The following is a 20,554-nucleotide window of genomic DNA, read 5'->3' as shown; positions in this document are numbered from 1 at the left end:
AATCAGTGTGGTGCTGCACCACAATCGAGCATTTTTTTCAGCATCATACTGAGTCGGGTGCAGAACAGTAACCAGACGGCTTCCAATCTTTCCGTGTAGTCAAAAAAGAAATTAATTTCTTAGAAGTTCAATAAAAATTTTACAAGTAGGGGAGAGTGGGGCAGAGCGGCCCCCCTAAGCCAATTATTACTTTTTGTGGCTTTCAACCATAAGATCACTTTACTTTTGTCCTATTTCAAACAAATTTATGGACATTTTGCCAAAATTCTGAAAAAAAAAAATTTTTTTGTGGGGCAGAGCGGCCCCCATCCAAAAAATGATAAAAAAATTTTTTTTTTCGTTTCTTTTTTTTTTAAATTGTTTTCATCATTAAGAATGTATTTCTTTCTCTTGACAGCTATTTTTGGTTTTATATTACTCGAAAAAAATTTTTTAAAGTGTAATAAATCGTTCACTCTCGATCACCTTAATTACTAATTGTTATTTAATAAAAAAAAAAATCAATTCTATAGTTTTACTTTATTTCAAAAATTTATCAACTAAAAAAAAAATTTAATTTTTATGAATTTTTAGTGACCAAATTTGCCTCTTACATAGAGAAACGGCCGAAAAATATGAAAAAATAATTTTTTCGGAAGTTTCGGCTGGTCCATTTTGCCCCAGGTGTTATGCGTAGGGCTAGAAATGTGGAATTATAATAATTTTTTTTTAATTTGACGATAAAAATATGAAAAAATCACTTTGTCAAAATTTTGGGCTTGTCCATTTTGCCCCAAATGTCATGCGTAGGGGTAAAAATGCGCAAACATATCGGATTTATAGTAATTAGTCGAAAAAAAAAAAAATTTTTTTTTTGATCAAAATTTCAGGGGGGCCGCTCTGCCCCACCCTCCCCTATATTGAAGAAGAATGTCGAAAAACAAGAAAACATTTCAAGGTATCCTCAAGTACTCACAATAATTTTCAAGCTAATGAATTACTACCTAAAATCATAAAAAATAAACGTTTTTTTCTGCCTAATTTTTTTTGTGTCTTTTTTTTCTTCCCTATTTATATCCAACTTCCCTATATTTTTTATAGGCAAAATTACTGAACACAATTATTTATTTTCTTACAGACTTGATAGAGTTTTTGCTAAACTAATTATTTTTAATAAATCAAACAATTTTATCATTTTAATGGAAAAATCGAGGGAAAATGGGTTCCAGAAATTTACTAGTTTCTATAATCTATTTTTTAATATGTTATTTTATCAACAATTACAAGCATAAAAATAGTTTAATTACTCTCTAATCAATAATAAAATTTTTTTTTATTTTCAAGGCATATCAAAAATTTATAAAAAAAAATTGTTTTGGGTGACGAATTTTCCAAGGCACGAGATACTGATTACTGATTCCAATCAACAAAATTGATAAGTAAATTGAAATTTGATAAATGGATGAAAAAAATGAATTTTTTTTTTTTGAAAACCATAAACAAAAAATTGTTTTTCATTTGTCTTAATTTTTTTTTATTGCAACTTTTTTTTCATCTCAAGTTGTAAAAATACTTAGAAAACCCGTATACCATCAACGAGATTCCCACAGTTTCACATCGGTCAGATATTTCTTCGTCCAGTGTGATTAATGATTATGGGTAAGGTATATTAGAAGTCTGCAGTAGTCACCCTTGGTTTCACGAGAAAAGCACTACTCGTATACTCATCCCCTTCAAAAGTACCACAAATTACCGTTGTCGTAACATACACTGCATCTCACGCGAAAAAAATAAAAACAAAAAAAAAAGTAACTTGGAAATAATTACCTACGATATTTCCTAAATTTATTTCTTTAGTACCCACATATATACGAAATATAAAAAAAAATAAAACAATGTCTAACTACTTGTCAAAAAATTATGAGTCTACAGACAATGATGTTAATCGTTAACACGTTGTCTCTCAATGAATTCTATATACCGCTCATCCGACAACCTCTCGTGAGAGATTTCTATCGAGTGATAGTAATGACATCGCTCGAAGAATCACCAATGAATAACCTTGCATCGTGACGGCACAATGACACGACGACTGTTTGCGAACGGAGCTACATCCCGTTATGTCGTCTCTCGACGTCCCGCATATCAATTTTTTGTGCATACTTTTCTCCCTATAAAACCCAACGGATAAATTATTTTTAAACATTATTATGTATAAATATATCTATAAACAGTGCACGAAATCAAGTTTTTTTATTTTTAATTTATGTTAACATACCAATGAATATGCATTACATTTATTTTATTTCCGGTTATATTCATTAGTTATTAGAAAAATTTATTATATTTATTTTTTATTATTCTTATTATTATTATTTATAAGACAACGATTTGATAAATTTTATTTGAATATTTACAAAGTAGTCGTAAGTTGGAATTATAATAATGGACAAGAATCTTCATACTGGCGAAAGTAATGGGAGAGGTCAGGGTGCAATGGGATGTTCTCAAAAAATTAAAAAAACAAAAAAGATTTTTTTTTTTTTCTATTTGCAATTACTGTACTTATTTGTTTTTTTTCCTTCGGGCGGCTTCCTAGAGAGGCAGGGGAAGAAACCACGTTTTCTCTTAGCCAAGTGGTACGTTGACCAATTCATTGAATTGGTGCTATGGGCAAATTCTCTCCAAACGGACATAAGGGATACCGAATGCTTAGGATTTACTGGGATATAGACTCGTAGTAGCTGTTGGTTCGACACCTACACGCAAAAGGATCTTTGGTCTGATCATCGATCCTAGGGTAATGCTAATAATGAGCTTATACTCAATATTTCGCTATAATTATATTATGATACAAAAGGCGGGAAATTCGCGGTGCATTTAATATATATGAAATAGATGAGGAAACGGCCTCCCGTAAGACGGAGGTGGACTTTGGTCCCGTTACATTTATTAATCGTACGTATTGCTATTTCCCTTATACTTGACGTGCCTGTTATGATTTGTCAATTTATTTTTAATAAAAAATTATTTTCCCTCGGCAAGATGATTTTTTTTTCATTTTTCTAGATATTTACGGCCCTCATTTATGACATAAATAAAAAATTCTTGATAATTTTTTTTTTTTTTAATAAATTTTTAAGATCATCCGTTGCGTCCTGAGTACTGTATGTAAATTTAATTGGGAGAACTCAATTTTTTATTGTTAACGAAATTTTTGAGCTATTCTCTGAATGTTCTATTTTAGACATATGTATAGACATAAAATTTTGATAGACATTATTATCATTAATCGCCAACTAATTAAATATTTCTTTCAATAATTTTCATTGATCACATGATTTTGTCTAGTATGATTTACAATATTGTAATGTAAGTAAAAGTTGTGATTTTTTGAGAAAACCGGTTTGTTAACGACCTTGACGGTAATCGATGAGAAATTTGATAATTAACAAAAGAAAGATAAATATTTTATCAAATTTATGCAATGAGCTTTTTCCAATATATCAGGAGAAAAGTTAGTAGATGTATTTTAAATACAAAACCTACTTGAAAAGCTTTCAAGGAGATCACTTTCTTTAGAAATGACGGAAAAATCGACTTTTATATTCTCCATATTCTTCAAAGAAATTTTATTCTGGATAAGTGTATACATATACTATACATATATTATAATGACGACAGATAACAATGTTAAATTCTTTTAACTTAATAAGAAACAATATCAAAATAAAATTATTATTCAAGGAAATTGTGGAGCGAGACAACCTTTTAGCTCAAAATGACCATTTCAAAATTTATGTTAAGAAATCCTTTTTCTCTTCTTTCAAAAAGGTATTAAAATTTTTTTAGCTAAATCACCTGACTATAAATCGGTACCTACATGAAGATTCTTCTGATTTTTATTAAGATGGTTCAGAGATTCAATGAAATAAATATACATTTTAAATTAAAAATAATTTGGTTGCCTGAAATAATTAATCATTAAAAATTTTTGATGCAAATTTTGGGGTGATCACTGTGCTCTACCAAAACATAACAATGCAAAAATCTTTGAAAAGTTATGGAATTTAAAAAAAAATAGTATTCACGGAAAAAAATAAAAAAAGTAATGAAAAGTTCTTAAGTATCACTTGTACACGGAAGAAAGTGATACTAGAATGGTATCAGCAGACACAAATTTTGTAATTAATGTAGGGGTAGAGGGGGCAAAACGGGGTACTTACGGAAATACTAAGTTTTCGAGGACCCAAATACGCTAAATCTATTTGTTTTTAATGATATTCAAAATAAATAAAAAAGAATTTCAGTTGCCGGTAGCACAAAAAAATTTTCACTTTTGCGGACAAAATGTGGTACCCCTTATGAAAAGTAAAAAAAAAAAATGCTACGCATTAAATAAATTCGATTAAATTAAATTTTCTTGTAAGTAATTTACATGAAGAAAAATTACATTTTACACAATTATTGGATGCAAAAGAAGAAAAAAATTTTTTTAATGGTTTTTATCATAAAACAAAAGCCATTAACATTTTTCGACTGACAATCGATTTTTGAAAAAGTTTAACAAAAAATATTAAAAATAATACTCAATTATATTTACAAAAGTGAATTAGGAATGTTTAAAAATCATTTAAAAAATAAAATTTTTTTATAAAATTTTGGGGTACCCTGTTTTGCCTAGCATACCTCATTTGCCTCCCCCCCTCTGCCACCATTTTAAATGACGTTTAAGCTCAGAAAAAAATCTTTGAAACATTGAGATCATTACATTTGAAAGCATAAATTAACAGCGAATGCTCAATGGTTTTACTTTTACTGTTTAAAAAAATTTATTGTGTGTAAACATAAACATAAAACTATTTAATAAGCACATAATAAAATGGTATGTATTAAACATCTATAATATTAATATCAATAATAAAAGTGAACGACAATTAATTACCCAGTGACATTGAAAATTCGAGTGTTATTAAAGTACTTTTATATTTGCTATTCAAAAAACACTTGTCAAAACATTACTTGGACGTAATTTTGTTTAAAAATTAGGAAATATTTTGTTGTACTTAAATAGTGCTATCAGTTGTACGTCATGACAGAAGTATATAAAGTTATTAAAATAAAGAAAAAAAAACACAGAAAAGAGTTGAACGAGTGTCTATTCGTCAAAACATTAACGTAAAGCAGTGAGTTGTAAAATTATTAGTTTGTGTTATTAAAAAAAATAATACTAATTTATAAGTCTATTTTAATGCAGAACAATGAAAGTAAATATATTGACAACGTTGTTAATTATTTCTGTCACCTTCAGATTAGGTCAGAGTTATGTTTGGTCTATAGTAAATTACGATATTAAAAAAAATAATACAGACAATTTACCATGGACGGTGATAATGGTAACGGAATTAAGTAATCCAATAAATCCAATAAAATTACATATTGAAAGTACGTACGTCATCAATAATGTTTGTAATGGAGGCTAGATTTAAAAAAAAATTATTTTTTATTTTAGAAATTCATTACGGATCCTTAGTTCATCCACAAGCCGCTCTAGTCACATCAACCTTTAAATTACAAACACGGTATTTATCAAACTGTTTATTATATTTATTTTTATATAAAAGGTCATTTCTTCTCCACCAACAGAGAATCAATTTTTTTTAAACGATTGTTATTCTATCATATTATAAAACTGAGTATGTATATAATTATTTTCTCATTTTGAACGATACAAAAAATTCTATTCGCTGGTTGTGGTGCGCATAGTGAGGAGAAGGGGGAGGGGTACAATCCAAAAACTTGATTTTTTAAAGTCAAAGTATAGGATAGAAACATAATTTCTTTTGTTATGACACGGAAAGAAAATCATGGGAAGTTTTGCTATGCATTATGGGAATGGTTCCCATAATGGTATGGGAATAGTACCTATACTACTATAGGGATGGTTCCCATATATTATGGGAACCATCCCCATAATAGTATGAGAATAGTTCCCATATTGGTATAGGAACTATTCCTAGAATATTATGGGAACTATTCCCATAATGTTATGGGAACCATCCCTATAATATCATAAAATTTTTCTTTGCACAATAGTGTAGAAATTTCCCAAAATTTGAATTTTCTTGAATGTTTTGTGCTGACAAAAAATTCTTGTTAAAAATTTTAATGTTTTTTTGCCAAATACGATTTTTTTTTTCAATGTTTGAATTTTTGTTTTTATGTTTAATAATATTTCTGTGTATTGTAGAAGTGATTACCACACGTCTTTAAATTAATTTTTTCATGATAATATGGGAACCATTCCCATAATATTATAGGAATGGTTCCTATAATAGTATGGGAACTATTCCCATAATATTATGGGAATGATTCCCATAATGGTATACGAACCATTCCAATTTCATTATGGGAATCATTCCCATAATATTATGGGAATAGTTCCCATACTATTATAGGAACCATTCCCATAATATTATGGGAATGGTTCCTATAATATTGTAGAAAGTATTCCTATAAATTATAGGAACCATTCCTATAATTATAGGAACCATTCCTATAGTGTTATGGGTATTATTTCCATAATTATAGGAACTATTCCTATAATTATGGGAAACATTCCTATAATTATAGGAACCGCTCCCATAATTTATGGTCGTAATTCCTATGATGGTATAGGAAAAAATTTCACAAAATTATGGGAACCGCTGCCATAATTTTCTTTCCGTGTAGTACAATAAAATTATTCTAGTTCGAGTTGCAGAACAAATATTCTGCACATACACGCTGAGAAATTTTTAGTAAGAAATAACCAAAAAGTTTGATACTGTCAGGACATGTAGTAAATATCTAAATTTTTTCCCATGTACATTGTAAAATATACTACTCGATAGCATGCAACTGGAGTGCAATTCCTACTAACAGCTCGAAAATTCTCTACATGTAAATAAGCTTAATTTTTTTATGTCAAATAATTACCGCCAATGTTCTCATTTGCTCTGAGGCGACCGGAGTCGAAATTTTGGCCCCCATTTCAACTTCAAAAAACCAACTTTGTTGAGGTTGTGTGGGGCCAAATGAGGGTGAAATTACATACAAATTTTGCTCCTCATTTGACCCTCAATGCAGTAGTTATCGGACAAAATACCATAGTGAGGACGATATGAGGGTGAAATTTTGAGCCCCATACAACCCTCTTCAGCCTCATACCATTTTATTTACTTTTTTCTATGTGTGTATGTGTAGTTATGCGTTCAGTTATATATATATATATATATATATATATATATATATATATATATATATATATATATATATATATATATATATATATATATATATGAATGAGTTAATCACTGCGACTAGAAAAAATATCTTGCTGCAAGTAAATTTTTTTTCGCTCTAAGAAAATTTTCTTTTTCAATTTATAATGTAAAAATTTTCTGTGAACAAGTGAAATTTTCTTGAGAAGAGTAAAAATTTTTTGCGCCAAGAAATCCTTTTGTACTGTGTAATGTCATCAGTGAAAGTATACAACTTTTACCATAAAAATTTTTTTGTTATGTTTAAAATGGTGTCTTACTTTATCTCAGCTTCTCCAAATAATTACAAAACTTTTTTATAATATCAATACAATTATTTTCAAAAAGCATAAAATTATGATATAGCTACGGAAAAAAATTTTAAATATTAATCTCGCGGAAAAAATAAATATTCACTCAACTTAATTTATTTACAGAGATATGCCTTACATTATCGGTGGTTGTCAAAATTTTGAAATTGATATCAAAAATCATACCTTGGCATATAATTGTCAAACGAGAAATGTATCAAAGGTATTTGAAGATGAATATGAAGGCTACATTAAAGACCCTTCAAGAAAAGTCTACTATAGTTTATTGATAGTAAACAAACCATTTGAGTTAAATGAAAAAATCAACGTTATTAATTTAGAAAAAGAGCTTTTCCATCTTGAAGATAATTGTTCTATTTCAGTTCTAAAGAATTTATACAGTCAGACGAACGAACAGAAAGGTAAAATAATTAAATCTTCACAATGAGATAAAAAAATTTTGAAGAATTTGAATTTTTTAAATACTTTAAGAAATTATATTATAGTAACGAAAATTGGCTCATATAAATTACAAATGGTTAGTGACAATGAAACCATAGATTTATCCGAAAATGGAAAATTTATGGATAAGGAAATGAGAACAGAAGTATTCGGCGTAGTAGGAAATGATACAATCTTAATTGTAATATTATTTATTTGTTACAAAAATTATAATTTTTCGGGTCAAAAATAAAACTTGATTCAGGTTCGCTTCACGTTATTTCTTTTTTAAGTTATCGATTAGCCGACGATTTTTCGATAAGATCTCGACTTTTTCGACTTAAGGGAGGAAAAGGGTCTGAGATACAAAAAAAAAGAGCGTGTTTTTGTGTTTTTTGACTTATGAATTAGAAAAAAAAAAATTTTTAAACTGCATCTGTGGCTTTTTTTACTTTTCTACGTGCGCACATTTTCATTTTTTATTTTTTTTTTCGTAATTGATTTGTTGATAAAAAAATTCAAAAATTGTTAACTGTCTGCTATAACTATAGGATCATGTTTACTCTTACAAAATAGTTCAATGTTAAATTATAATTATTGATACTTTTGATAACCTACAAATAATTCATGGTACAAAAATATAAAATGTAAAAGTTAATTTAGAAAATGTTGAAGTTACCTCTGATATTACTCAAATTGCGTGTTGAAATTTTAACACAAATTTCGTGTTGAAATTCAACACAAACATTCTGTGTTGAAAAATGATCCAAATATTGTGTAAACCGTTTCTAACATACAGATTGTGTGGATTTTAACACAATATTTTTTACTGTCTGAAGACGTTTTTTTTTAAGTGACTTGGTTTACCCCACTACCACCGGCTTATTTTTCAATATTTTTTTATGATAATTTAGCAGAACATTTTCGGAATGATGCTTAATAATGTCACAAATTTTAAGAATATCAATACAGAATGTACTCCGAAAAGAAAAATCACAAAAATATGTTTTTTTTTTGTATCTTAGACCCTTTTCCCTCTTAAATTAAATTTTTGTCAACTTTTAGAACTTTTTTCATCTTAGTTTGAACTTATTCGTATACTTCGAGCACGACCGTCATTCACCTTAATTTTGACTTTTTTGCTTTATAATTTGAGTTGGATAAGTCTAAACCAAGTCAATTTGGACGACTTAGACTTTTTCGTCTTAAATCGTGGCTAAGTAAGCCAGTTAAGTCTGAACCAAGGCGAAATGTACTTCGTAAAGAAAAGTCGACTTTGTCTTGTGAAAAACAGCTCCAACTTTCGACTTGGTAAACCAAGTCTAAATCAAGTTTTATTTTTGAACTGGGTTGCTGTAGTGTGTCGTAAGAATTATAATTTTATTTGCATGTTGACAGGAAATACTAGGAAGTCCAGTAGTGTGTGCACGATCTGATGAACCTGGAAACTATTCACAAGTTGGATTTTTTGACGCTAAAATGAAATTTGACCCTCCAGGAAATGTGCAGAGAGTTTATGAATCGTTTATAGGTTTGACCAAAAGCAGCACTTTAATATATCAATGGCTGAACGAACATTTCAAATCAGTTCACGTTGAATCGAGTGATGGAGATCTAAATAATAGAAAAAATTCATCGAGTACTAAAGATGTAAATTTAAAAAAAAATGATATTGGCGAAACCGAATGTCCAATAAGTTGCAGGTGTCATGAACCGAAAAAGTTTAACATAACAATTACATTTAAAATAAATGGCATTGTAACGAAATCTGATAAAATACTGTTGGAGAACTATGTATGAACACATGTATAATGAAAAATTATCAAAATAATGGACCTCACAACACTATATCTAATGATGTGTCTGATGTTTTCAAAATTTTTTTAAATTTTCCGCTAAGAAAATTAAACAATTTTTAATAATTTCGAAAGTTTTTAATTCTTTTTTTAGTCTTAAAATAAGATTATTTATTTTTTTCAATTAAGATTTCTTGAATTTTCTTATTGCTTGGTTGAGAGATTATTCCCAAGCTTAAAAGCAAGAAATCCGAGTTTTCTCTATAATTAAAAAAATTTAATCATTATTTCTGCATAATTAGTCTCCTAGGTATGGTTATTCAAAATGAAATAGTGCAAAAATTTTCTTAAGTGTTTGTCAAAAAAATTGAATATTTGTTATAGTTAAAATATTTATACGTAAATAAAGTCACGACTATATCACCAAGAACGTTATCAAAGTAATTATTGTCATTGATTGTTAGTTTTTCAGAACGTTGATAAAATTCTTTTGTCTATTATTTTATTTTTTAATGCATTCTATAATTAAAGTTCACGTGGAAAGAACTACAATCAAGGTAAGTTTGTCTTTAAATTACCTATATAATTCTATGATTTTCAGTTCCTATAAAAACTGTAACTGCCTTACATTATTAAATTGTAAAGTATGCGATGCAAATAATTTATTCAACTATTTTAAGTATTTTTAAAATTAAAACGGGTCTAATTTTAAACGGCTCACTCTTGGAATAGACCCATACCATAATCCGCTTTTCTGTTTCGTTATTAGAAAAACTTATAACAATTTTTTAATTTATTTTATTGTAGCACAATGGAAGCAAATATTTTAGCAACGTTGTTCATTGTTTTTGTGACGCTAAAATTAGGTCAGAGTCATCTTTTATCTACCGCACATTACGATCTTAATGAAGCTGTCATTGAAAATTTACCTTGGACTGTGATGATAAAAAGAAAAGATGCGTATAGTTATCCTCCAATATTCGCTCCGGAAGTTTTGTAAGTAATTATGGTTTCATGATATCAGTATCAAAACTTAGTTTCAGTGTCTACATAGCCAGTCGAAACAAGCTAATTTCAACCTAATGCTTTCAGTCAGCGGTCAGAAACTAGTAGTTTATCTATCGAGTGCGATCGTGTTTAAGACGCGAGTGTGAAGATTGGTGCCCGAGCCGAAGGCGAAGGTACCAACACACGAGGGTCTTAGACTCGATTGTACTAGATAAATACATTAGTTTTTGTTACAGATATTTGAAATTTACTACACTAGACACAACATGCTCGCTTCGCTCGCCTTCATTCTTTCAAAAATCCCGCCACTATCTCAGTCGACCAATCGACAACCGAATAAAATAGTCACAGAAGTGACGTAAAACGATACGACATCCGGTCATCAACTTTTTAGAAGAGGATTTAGTGCCTACACTGAGAAAAAAATCTGTCTATCGGTTGACCCTGCGGGCCAGCCCCAAAACTTCCCGCTGTTTTCGAGCTCCTTGAGCTCGAAAACATTGTTGTGGATGCATTTTCGAGCTCTTTGAGCTCGAAAATACTTTTGTGTGCCATTGTTTTTGAAAAAAACCGATGTTAGCATTTCTTTCTCCCACGATATCTCACGAACGAATAGACCGATTTTGATGGTTGAGGTGGCAATCGGCGTATTTTATTGAGTTCTAGAGCTGATAAAATTTTGAAATTGTTCGGTTCAGTTGTTTCGAAGATATTCGCAAAAAACCGTTTTTTACCATTTCTTTTGCCCGCGATAACTCTCGAACGAATTATCCGATTGAGATGGCTAAGGCGGCAATCGACGCGTTTTATCAAGTTCTAGAGCTGATTAGATTTTGGAGTTGATCGTATAAGTCGTTTCTGAGAAATCAATAAAAAACCAAAAAAAAAAAAATTTTTTTAATTCTTATTCTTTGTATAACTTGTAAACTACATGATCGATTTACCCCAAAATCTAATCAAGACTAAGTTTTGGTGAGCTCTTTCGATCGCCACCAAGTACGTTCAAATCGGTTCATCCGTTCCAAAGATATCGTCGGACAAAAAAAAGTTCACACACACACACACACACACACACACACACACACACACACACACACACACACACACACACACACACACACACACACACACACACACACACACACACACACGGACGTCCATCCGGGAATAGTCAGAATAGTTTCCTAGGACCTCAAAACGTCGACATCTGATGAAAACTCGATTTTCGAAAATCGGACCGAAACCAATAACTTCCCTTTTTTGAAAATTTGCAATTTTCTTAGCGGGAAGTTAAAAAATACTATTTTCCAAACAAGAATTTCTTGGTTCAAGATCCGTTCAAAATATTTATTTTATTATTATTAATTATCAATTTCTTGAGAAAAGAGCAACAAATTTACTTTTGTTATTATATGAATTTGATATTATATTATGAGTAAACAAAAGAATAGCTTTACTTGAATTAAATAAAAATTATTTCCTTCAATTCTACGAATTCTTGAGACAAAATGATATATTCTTGAAAATTATCAAGAATATATGTTTTTGTCTCAAGTAAATGTTCTTGATAAAAGTATTTTTTTTTCTCAGTGTATAAATGGCAGGTTATAAGTCCGCGTTTATTTATTTGGTAAGATTGTTTTGAGTATTTGTTGAAAATTAGAGAGAAGTCGGTAAGTGGACGAATTAAAATGATGATAAATTTTGTCAAAAGATGGATCGTTAAGTTACTTCGATATATTTTGGTCGTTTGCTATCGCACATGTAACCAAAAAATATTTTTTGATCCGATGATGACGTCACTATTAGAACGATTAGGTATCTTTTTTACCAGCTGTATCTTATCTAGGCGCTAAATGTCGTAGATTTCGAGTGTCTGTCACAAAAAAAATCGTTTCGTCCCTTGGGAAAAAACCAATGATGTTTCTGCCCGCTGAAAGCCAGTTCACTCTGAATTTCCGCTCTGATACTTGTCATTTGTTCATTAGTAATTTCGGATTGTAATGGGTCCCACTTATTTTATCAGCTTAATGTGGTCGTAATAAAATAAGGGCTCACACATGCGTAAAACTTAAGGTGTCTTACGTACCTGTCCAGTTATGCTCAGTAATCTCAGGACAAGGATAACCCCGTACTGGACAACGAAGTATTAAAATTAAAAGAGAGATCTTATACCTAACTTTTCAGGAAGGTTGTTATTAAATTAATTAAATATGTTAAATCAAAATATGAAACTATGACATTTATTTAAACGAAGTCACTTTACAAATAATAATGACCCGGGTCGAAAAAAAATCTTAATTATGACTTAAAATTTAAGTCAAAATCCTTCAAATTTCATCTACGTTAATTTTTTTAGTCAGTGTAAAATTTCCATAACACTTGACTTAGATTTGACTTTTTCTGGCTTAGTTAGGATCGATTTAAGACAAAATAAGTCACGTTTAAGTCAAAACTGGTTCAGTTTGACTCTATTTCTTTTAGATTTAAGACAAAAAAAGTCACATTCAAGTCAGAATTGCGTCGATTTAAATACATTTTACTTAGATTTAAGTTAAAGAAAGTCATATTCAAGTCAGAATTGCGTCGATTTTAATACATTTTACTTAGATTTAAGTTAAAAAAAGTTACATTAAAGTCAGAATAAAACAAAATTAGACAGTTACAACGCAATTTTAAAAAATACTTACAATTAGTAACTTATAATTAATGATAGTAATAATTATTCGAGGTGTTTATGGTTTAGAATATTTTCGATTATTATTAAATGGTATATTGTTTATATCAAAAAATTATAAAGAAACATTAAAAAATAATTCTTCTTATGTACACTGTAAAAAGAGCGGTGTTAAAAATGGACTCATTTTAACTCCGCCCGGAGTTAAAATAAACTTACACCGGTGTAGGAGGAGTAATTCACCGGTGTTAAAAATACCGGTGTTAAATCGGGGTAACCAGTGTAAAAGCGGAGTAAAATCGGTGTAAAAGCGGGGTAAAAGCAGGGTAACCAGTGTAAAAACGGAATAATATCGGTGTAAACGCGTTAAAGATTATAAAACACAAAAAATGTCAGTTCTTCATGAAAATTAATAAAAAATATTATTTATTAACAAGTTTATAGTGATCGAGTAAGTAAAAATATTTACAAAGTAAAATATTTTAACACCGGTAAAGAATATTTACACCGGCAGCGGCGTTATTTTAACACCGAAGATTTTTTTTTAACACCGGTACAGAATATTTACACCGGCGGCGACGTTATTTTCACACTGCTTTTGGTGTTGAAATTTAACACCGCCGATTTTAACACCTACACCGCTTGGACTTACCCCGGTGATTTATTACAGTGTATAATTATAAATAATTTAAATAAAACTTAATTAAGAAATAAGCTTCCACCTGAGGTGGGCTTATATGCTCTTGGTCCATTATCAGTATGGCTAGCAGCACGTGTAGTAGCAGTAGATGGTAGTTGCACTTGTAATAGAAACTAAGATGACAGTGGTAGTAGTGGTAGAGCACGTCCGTCCACGGCGGTTGCTGCGAGCCAAGAGAGCGACCACTCGTCGTCTCTGGGCCTCGTACCTCTGTCGACTCAGGTTGGCCAACCCCTAAAACCAAATGTCGAGGGACTCGACCGTAGCGACCCCGGCGGATCAGTGACTGTATTTTCCTAATTGTTGGCAGTTGTTGAAGAAGGAGGCCGGTTCTTTTGGCGTGAGTTGAAATAGAATATAAATTAAATGCGAGAGCATTCCGCCCCGTTACAGGATCACTACTTTATTTATGTAAGTCATATGTCTGACACAATCTACTATTTCATATCGACTGCATGAAAACTGCGAGTTTCAATGCCTGTTAAGCAAGTCAAAGCAAGCTAATTCTGTACCAATGTGATTTAGCGGATTTAAAAATAAACGTTGATTTTTTCTTTTGGAAAGAAAATGTATTTTTCACCCGTTTCTAATTTATTATTCTTGGATCTGGATAACCTAGGTTTCTCCGTAGGTGTTCATTTTGCCCTAGGTGTCATGCGTAGGGCTAAAAATGCGCGAATATATCGGATTTATAGTAATTGGACAAAAAAAAAATTTTTTTCGATCAAATTTTCAGGGGGGCCTTCTTGCCTCGGTTTCCCCTACATGCGAACAAACATACGTACGTACGTGCATACACATATACATACACTCGGTCATCATCTTGAAATTAGTCAGAATAGCTTCCTAAAATATCAAAACGTCAAAATCTGCTAGAAATTCGATTTTCGAAAATCGGACCGAAACCAATAACCTCTTCTTTTTTGAAAATTCTCAATTTTCTTGGCGGGAAGTTGAAAAAGACGACCTTATTTTTGCTGAACAGGACAGGAATTTGAACTTTTGGTGCAGATAGCAAAAGATGTATATAGCGTATAGTACACAATACAAACATTATCAGATTTCATGTGATATCAACCTCACCAATGTCTGAAATTCTTTTGTTTTATCTTTTGCCAAACGAAATACTATTATAAATTATAATGAAAGAAAAATTTTCAAAAACGATTTATTGTTTCAGATTTTTATCACATGGCTCTTTGATACACCCAAAAGCTGTTCTGTTCACAACGATCTACTGGAAGAATCCCATGTATGTTTCTGAAACTGATAAATTTAACTTTCTCTAACTTAATTTGTTTCCAGATATCAAGACTGCAGTAAAACTTTTATCATAATTGGTGGTTGTCAAAATTTTGAAATAAATGGTAACAACAATACTCTAGCAAATAATTGTCAAATAAGGGAAATAGCGAATACGCTCATAGAAAAACGTAATGATTACAACTACAAAGGAAATTCTTTTGTTATTCGTTTATTTCGAAGGCAATTCTATTATTTATTTATACTAAAAACACCATTTGAATTAAACGATAAAATAAACGTTATTGAGTTAGAAAGCTATAGTTCAAAAATCGAAAGTAATTGTTTTATACCGGTATTAAAAAATTTATACAGTCATGTCAACAACCGGGCAGGTAAACAAAAAATTATTATATAATAAAAGAACTTGCAGATTATAAACCTTGTGAATTATTTCCTAAATCATGTTTTAGTATCAACTATTAGTTCATATCAAATCAAAATGATAAACGATTCAGGACAGATTTATTTAACAGACGAAGGATACTTTGTGGACAGAAAGCAGAGAACTGAATCGGTCCTCCCAGAAGGATACGTAAGGGGTTCTGAGGTAAAATAATTTAATCGTTAGAATAATAATTTTACGCTGAAAAAAATAAACATTTGAGTTAAATAAAACGATTTATTTTGTATCAGTGTACACGGAGAGAAATGTAAAGTAACCAATACAAAATTTCATGAGAGTATATAGTTCCTTATCGTATGGGAAAAGGTTAATTTTTTCTATATCGTTTATGGAAATTAGACCCATACGAATTATAGTAATTACTTGGTAATCGGTCTATAATCGGAGCTCCATATGTTTATATCAAGCAAAATTCGAATAATATGCATACACGGTTAAAAATTTCGGGTGTGAAAATGGTCCTCGAGGACTTTACACGGTTTTATCCGTGTGGATTGAACGCGAGATTTATCAAGAGGTGTATTTTAAACATGGTATGAGTGTTATCTTTAACAGAGTTCGGTGTTATTAGCTCAAAACTCATACGTTGTCCGATCATAAGATCTGTAGTTTAAAATAACCCAACAATGTTTTTATTATTAAAATGCCCGGTAATAACGAATTATAAATAGTCATGTATGGCCATACATGGATCATATATTGCCACATATGGCTCTAACGACCATATGTGGCCATATATAGTGTCTAAATGCTTTCATATATGACTATGTATGGTCATATATGAAGATATACGGCCATGTATGCCCATATATAGTTAAATATCAGAGTACACTATTTACTTTTTCTCGTCTCGGAAAATATATATGGCCATATATAGGCATACATGGTTTTCGAGTAATTCTATCCATGGCCATATCTGACTATATATAACTGTATATGCCCGGGTCAAAAATAAAACTTGATTCAGGTTCGCTTCACCTTATTTTCTTTTGAAGTTATCGAATTGCCGACGATTTTTCGATAAGATCTCGACTTTTTCGACTTAAATAAAATATTGTTCAACTTTTTGAACTTTTTTCATTTTAGTTTCAACTTATTTCCACTTATTCGTATTTTTTTATCTTAGTTTGAACTTATTCGTCTTTACTTCGAGCACGATAGTCATTCACCTTACTTTTGACTTACTGAATCAAGTCGAAAAAAAATTATTTATTCGTCTCACTTTTGCCTTAATATATAAATATTATTTCACCTTAGTTGTGACTTTTTCGCCTTATAATTTAAGTCGAATGAGTCTACATGAAGTCAATTTCGACTTGATTTCAACTTTTTCGTCTTAAATCGTGACTAAGTAAGCCAGTTAAGTCTAAACCAAGGCGAAAACTTAATGTATTTCATATCTTCGTAAAAAAAGTCGAGTTTGTCTTGTAAAAAACGGCTCCCAATTTCGACTTGGTAAACCAAGTCTAAATCAAGTTTTATTTTTGACCCGGGTGGTCATGTTCGAGCAAAGGTATTTATTGCGTTATTCCATATATAATTATAAGTAATTATTGTTATAACGGTATTTGGATAATATTTCATAAACTTACCAGGAACGGTTACCATAATTTTCTCCCGTGTAAATTGTATGATAAGGAATAAAACTAGATGATTCCGAACCCGAGTAAGATCGATTGTTCGAACTGAAAGTAAAGGCGGTCATTACACGCAGTCTGGAATCACGATTTATTCTATGCCACGCACTATTTTTTTTTTTTCATAATTATTTGCAACTAAACATAGAGTTTAAATGTCTGGAGCTAACTGAAACGAGACAATTTAAAACCAATAGTATTTATACAAATCGGACTATGCAATTTGCTGGTCAAAATGTACTATAACGGGCAGAAACTAGACGTTTTCGGTCCTAAAGAAGAAACTGGTGATCTCCAATCTACTCAATCGCATTAGTCTGAATTTGTTTTGTTTCAGCTTACTAAACAGGTATTAAACTCGTAATTTCAATACAGATAATATGAAAAAAAAAAAAAAAAAACGTTGATCTGGGTATATTTACTACCCTGTTTATTATTAATGTCATAACTCAATTTTTATGTTGACAGCATCATATAGAAAGTCCAGTGATATGTCAACGTATCTATAATCCTAATAAATATACACAAATTGGAGCTCTAACTGTTGTTATAAGTCCTGATGAAAAGAAAAAAGAGCAAATCGGTAAACAATATTATTTTGATGTTGCTCGAGTGTACGATGCAATTTATAGAAAGTTGAACGATTATGTTAAGCCAATTAACAGCTCAGGAGAAGGAAAATTCATTCATAAAAAAAATAATTTTAGTGATACTTCATGTCCAATAAGCTATAAGCGTCATGATCCGAAAAAAGTTAACGCGAAAATAACAGTTAAAATTAATGGCAATGTAAAAAAATCTGAAAATATTGTTTTAGAACTATAAGCAATATATACTAAAGAATATTTTGAATATTAAAGACCAAAATACTGTACGTGAGTAAGAGTAAACTTAAAAATATAGATTCAAAGATATGAGTGTATTTTATCTTTAACTAATTGCGTGCACATTACAGTGCAATGCTTGGAGGTCACGAATTTTATGCTACAGATTTAAATGATTTTTTCTATTTCAAATGAGATGATAAGGTGTCAAAAATTGTATTTGTCTAAATAAACAAAACAAAAAAGTATTGAAACACTGTTGTAATATAAAAAAATTTATTAATCAAAATAACCATCATCTTTTGAAATTATCAATATATTGTCTTCTCCGATCGAAAATCGTTATCTGTTTTAAGCCAAATAAAAATTTTAAGTTATTATCTATTCGAATTTACTGTATGTTTGTATTTATTGTTGTTAGTATATGAAATTTCATCAAATTTTGTGCGTACTATCCCTTAATTAGACCATTTTTAGTCTGGTTTTGGTCGCCTATAGAGCACCCGAATCAAAAAACAAATTTTAGTTTAGTCCTCAAAAGCCTCAATTCCCTTGATGTTTTATTTACCGCCCAGAAAGTAACTCTACTTTAGTACTCAAGATCCTCACTGAGAACTATGAGGTCTAAATGCGAATAATTTATCAATTTTGGATTTCAAGTAAGAGCTCAAAATCCTCAGCGAATGAAAAGTTATATTTCGCACTTTGAATAATTTTAGATAGAAAAGGAAGGGGAGAGAATACGTCGAAAGAGACTTCAGAGGTTCAAATGCGGATTAAATTATTCCTGTATGTTTTGAGTAGTTTGAGGCTCTAATCCAGATTATGATATTCTAGTTTAGTTCTCAAAGTGGTAAAATTGGTCGTAACTACTATTTTGAGGACTACACTAGGATAACTTTCTATACTGTTGTCAATCCCAAAATTCTAAATTGATCCTCAAAAACCTTATTGATAACTTTGAGACTTAAATCCGAATTTGTTTTTTGACTCGGGCAAAACTATACTTTTCTCTCACAATATTTTGCTTTCTTTTGTTTTTACCCAGACCAACGTGCTCAAAATAAGATCAAACTAAGACGAAGAAAGCTCTAAAAGTTGACAAAAATTTAATTTAAGCCGAAAAAGTCGAGATCTTTCCGAAAAATCGTCAGCAAATCGATAGATTCAAAAGAAAATTGAAGCGAGCCTGAATAAAGTTTTATTTTTTACCCGGGAATTCACTTTTGGTATACAATCTACTTCTTTGACATTGAAATTGTATGCGCAGTTGTTGATATAATATAACAGTGACCCCCCAAATATTTTATTTTTAAGGTTTGAATAGTAACGATCTAGGTAAAAAAATCTATTATTTATAAACATAATGATAAAGCTGTTCAATAAGAACATAATAGATTCAAAATTTATAATAGTAATAATAGTTAACTAACATTGTATACCCAGTATTTTAAAAACATGTTAATCTCATTAGAAAATATTTGGCATTTTATATGAAAAAAAAAAAAAAACAAAATTAAAACACACTTGTCAAAACACTGTTTACAAATAGTTATTAGATTTCCATAATGTTATTATCTGCGTCAGAACTGTGGGTAAATAAGTTTGTTATTTCGATGGAGTATAAAAAAAAATTAAGACAGTGTCTAGCAGTAGAAGCAGTAACATGAAAAGTAGCAAAGCGTGAAATTTTTTGTTCTTGTTATTGAAAAAGTTAACATTTATTTTTTAATTCGTTTTATAAAGAACGATGGAAGGGAATATTGTCGTCACGTTATTGCTTATTTTTTTTATGTTCGGATTAAGTCAAAGTTATGTTTTGTCTGAGATAAATTACGACGTTAATGGAAATAATGCAGAAAATTTACTTTGGACAGTAATAATGGTAACGGAATCAAAGAAGGTTGTAGAATTAAATGTAGAAAGTAAGTAGTTAATAATGTGTTCATATTACCTCCGAGTTTCAATCCCTTTTTTGCCGGTCAAAACAGCAAATTTTATACCAATACGATATAGCAGCGGAAACTAATCTATTCCTTCCGTAGGGAAATTTCCCTAAAATTTCATAAAATTATTTATTATTTCAGAAATTCATTACGGATCATTAATACATCCACAAGTTGTTCTACTCACATTACCATTCAACATACTAACACGGTATTTACAAAATTA

Source organism: Microplitis mediator, chromosome 5 (genome assembly GCF_029852145.1).
Source record: "Microplitis mediator isolate UGA2020A chromosome 5, iyMicMedi2.1, whole genome shotgun sequence".
Classification (NCBI taxonomy): domain Eukaryota; kingdom Metazoa; phylum Arthropoda; class Insecta; order Hymenoptera; family Braconidae; genus Microplitis; species Microplitis mediator.
The sequence above is the reverse complement of the archived record's forward strand: the minus strand, read 5'-3'. Positions refer to the sequence as shown.